The sequence below is a fragment of the Benincasa hispida genome, chromosome 1 (genome assembly GCF_009727055.1).
Source record: "Benincasa hispida cultivar B227 chromosome 1, ASM972705v1, whole genome shotgun sequence".
Lineage (NCBI taxonomy): Eukaryota > Viridiplantae > Streptophyta > Magnoliopsida > Cucurbitales > Cucurbitaceae > Benincasa > Benincasa hispida.
Window position 1 is genome coordinate 82,498,014 of NC_052349.1, and position 4,187 is coordinate 82,502,200.

The 4,187-nt window shown below is 42.6% G+C and overlaps 1 non-coding gene across 1 annotated transcript; it reads left to right on the forward strand.

Moving 5' to 3' along the window:
* Nucleotides 1–334: 334 nt before the first annotated feature.
* On the forward strand, nucleotides 335–441 carry LOC120070400. The gene has a single exon (XR_005479894.1). It is a non-coding gene; the product is annotated as a small nucleolar RNA R71 (small nucleolar RNA).
* The last annotated feature ends 3,746 nt before the right edge of the window (nucleotides 442–4,187 follow it).

Consider the following 4,187-nt stretch of genomic DNA (forward strand, 5'->3'; position numbering starts at 1 on the left):
TTCTCTGCAAGTGGCATAACTTGCGCTCGTTTGATCGATTGCGTTGACTTGCCCTCTATGCATTCCCGAGCTATTGATAGCGATGCCTTATATCAAATTCATCATCGCATTCCTTTGATTTTGTAGGGATGCGATAGCCCCATAACATGCGTCACCTTCTCAAATTCTAAGTCATTGATTGCTTTCTCTTCGATTCTTTAAAATGCGATCAAGGATATTTCTAGCCTCGTCATACATTTTGTCAAGAAGACCTCCAACTGCTGCCGCATTGGCAGCCATCTGCGATGTAGGGTTCAAATTGTGATAAAAGATTTCCATTTGGAGACAATCAGGTAAGCCATTATGCGGACAATCTCGTACCAGTCTCTTAAACCTCGCCCAGGCATCACTGAGCGATTTGTCAATATCTTGTTCAAAATTTGTAATCAAATTCCTTCTTCTTGCGTTCTCTGTCGGGGGGAAGTTCTTCTTCATGAACTTCTCAACTACTTGTTCCCAAGAGGTGATCTCCCCTGGTTCCAGAGAATAGGCCCATTTCCTTGCTTGGTCACATAGCAAAAATGGGAACAACGTTAGTCGAACCTCCTTAGCTGAGATGTTTCGGAACACAAAAGTATTGCAGATTTCAATAAGACTCCGGAGATGGGCGTGCGGATCCTCACCACACCTTACACCAAACTGTCCGGCAGTTTGAATCATCTGCAGCATAACTGGCTTTATCTCGAACCTCGATCCATCCAGGGCTGGTCTCATGATTCCTGGGGAGAAATCAAGGTTAGGTGATGCATAGTCCCGGATGGGTCTATTGTAGTCGTTCGCCAGGAGAATGGGCCTTGCCATGATATTATTTGCATTTGGTGCTCTTTCTTCCTGTTGCTCTGCCATGTTGGGATTTCTCTCTTGCTGTTGTCGGTAGTTGTTTCTTCTTCTTCTTTGGAAAGTTCTCTCAATCTCTGGGTCGTAGTTGTGCTCAGGAACTTGTCCTTCACTCATACGATGCCCGCTTCTTCCCTTACAAAAGGAGAGGTAGTGTACAGAGGTTGAAAGCTGCAAAAAAAATCAAAAAGTTACTGTTAGCGCAATATGTACTGTCGTAGTCCCTGGCAATGGCGCCAAAAACTTGATGCGTTGTGAAATTGATGAAATAATGGTAAGAAATTGCGGTGGTGAATTATGCGTTGCACATGCAAGTTTTCCTAGTAAAATCTAAGTATAAATCCTACTAGGTTTCCTGGTAAGTCTAAGATCGAACACAGGGATTACTGAGACAATATGCGATAGTCGCATATTTTATTCCTTTGCGGTGACAAAAAAAATTAAGTTGGTTGGTATATTGTTTTAAGTATAAATCCTATGCAGTGGAAGTGAGTAAAGAGTTGATGACAGCGAAAGTGACAATGAGTATGCGGGAAACAGGTTGAGAAGGGATTTAGCTAACACTTCCTAAGATTTTGTTCAAGTTATGCGATCATGCTACACACACACAACAACATGTCATCTCTCAATGCAAATGCGATAGTTCCTATTTCTAGGACGCATGTGATGTATATGATAGTGTCGATAGAACTTATGTCTAAGCCTCTATTCTTGTCTATGCGATGATAAATGCTACTCGGCAATGAATACAGGATAATGCTAACAAAGTGGAGGAATTGTATTAAGGGTGCTCTTCGGCAACTCGTTGAGGGGAGTGGTAAGGGTGTAGTCCACTTTGTTATGAATTGTATTACTAACAAAGTGGAGGAAGCTCTTCAGCAATGAATACAGGATAATGCTAACCTGACTGCCCTCATCGATTTTAGACTTATTCATCTCCGCCATATTAAAGTGGACCATCATATTCAACACGTGTTCACGAACAGAGGTGCCTTCCTCCATTTAGGAGCTAAAGATGTGTTTCAGAGCCTCATGCTTGAGCTGTCCAGATGGTTGTCCGAACATTCCCGCAGGGACTTCATAATCTCATGTGCTGAGACCATGGACTCGTGTTTCTTGGCCAACACTTCAATAAGACTGGCCAAGAAATAGGTTCGGGCCTTCTCAGTTTCCCGTGTCCAACGTTCGTATGCTGCCCGAACATTTCGAGTAGAGTCTGGAGGTGGAATAGGAGGGCATTCCTCCGCAAGGACAAACTTCAGATCCTCGATGATGAGTATCGTCGTGAGCATATGTTTCCAACTTGAATAGTTTTGGCCATTCAGTTTTTCGGTGCTAAGTAAACTGATAATGGCTGTAGCCATTAAAAACCGTTGCTGAAAAAACGAATAACCTTTTATAAGACTTTGTAAAAACCATATTTTTTAACCAATTAGTTTTAGCAAAACAGATTCCAAGTACCCTACGTGATAAGACTTCTATTTTGCAATGATGCCCTAGTGAGTTAGGACAAACATCACCGGTGGGTGATCAGATGTCCCTTCACTGGGATGAGACATTCTCAACCATTAGGCAGAACCAACTCTTGGAACTGAACCTAATAGCCACCATTTGTTCGGTCCAGAACTGTTAACCCTTAACAATCCCGTGTAAATGTAACCCCTCGTTTTCGGACCTAGAGTCCCGCCCTAATGTGCCCACCGTAGGGGAAAAGCAGATTAGGACAAGAGACTAAGTAACCTTATCCTCTTACAGGATATCAAATAAAGAAACTTTATTCAATAGTTTCTTTATTCAATCTAGGGTGCCATGAGGCGATGCGCAGAAACTTTATTCAATCTAACGAGAGAGACCGTGGGATATGTTGTCGCACTTCCCGCTCCCACTTACTATGAACATTCTCTCATCCACCTTGATATTGATCTACCCAAACACCATCCTATAGGGGGACACTCCCAGGGTGTCACGAGGCCGAGAATAGATCTCACGGGGTGGATTATGAGGGAGAACCGCAAGAGGTGTAAAGGAAGCATCAAATGCCCCAAGTCCCACCCACTGAATGTTCTACCTAGGGGTTTATTAACCTAAAATATCCGGCTACTAACTATAATCTAAGTCATTTATTAAGTTTGTTCAAAAATAACTTTTGTCTTTGAAATTAAAAACAAGTCCAAGTAGTCACATTAAACTTTTTAATGGACTGGCCTTAACTTGCATGCATGCATCAAATCTATCTAAAACACCTTTCCAGGTAGGTTCTCCAGGGTTGGGGGAAAGGACATCACAAGTTTGTCAATCTTGTTGAGGATGCAACTAAGGTTCCGCCTTCCCTTGGCTTACACCTCTCAGCGAACGGCCGTGTTCCCATATCTCTATAGTGAATAGGGATGAATGTTGCGAACGTAAGTTTGTTTTCATTTCTGGAAATACTTCTTGATTTAGTTAACGCATTCTATCAACCTTCTTTCGAGAGGTGGATTAACATCTTCACTTCTGCTCTCACAGGTGAAGATGCCGTTGAGCATGCGTTATCTAAACTTAGCTAACTTCTTCAACATGGATTAACTTACTCGCTTAATCCCTCCCCCTCACCTTGGAGGATTAGTTACACATGGTGAGAAAAATGGAAGATGAATGTATGGTGGTGAACAGAGAGATGAAGATGAATATGAAAATGATATTAAAAGATAAAGCATTTGTTACAGATAGATGAATGAAAGATCAGGAATGAATAACAGTTGATGAACAGAAAGTAAGAACAAATAAGGATAGCGTATCAATGTCTTGACACGGATCCCGATCGGAGTTGTTATGCTTGCCGGCGTGTAGGAGGAGTGAGGTGGAAAACTTCCTTCTCAGGATAGTTCCCCAGGTAGAAATGACCCTTGCACAGAGCTTCTCTTTGGGATTGTGAATGAATTTCAGGCTCCTAAGACTTCCTCTCGGACTTGTCTTGTCTATCTCTCGGACTCTCTATGAATGTCTCTTCAGACCAGCCTCTCTCGGATTCTCTGTAAATGTATCTTCAGACCAGCCTCCTTTCTTTAGTGTTGATGTAGCTATTTATAGACCTTGGCACCTCCTTCGTCAGTGGTCCCGCTCTGAAAAGTTACTTTTTCTGTCGAGGCTTGGTGGAAACGTCCGCTCTGCTCCACATTCAATTTGTCAGATCGTACAACAAAAAAGTTGTACAATTTCAGAATTCTCCACGAATGCATCTCTCATTTGATCTACGATCGATCGTCGCATGTGGTGCCAATGCGTTGCTCTTTTGGTCCACGATCGATCGTCGCATTCGGTGCGAATGCGTT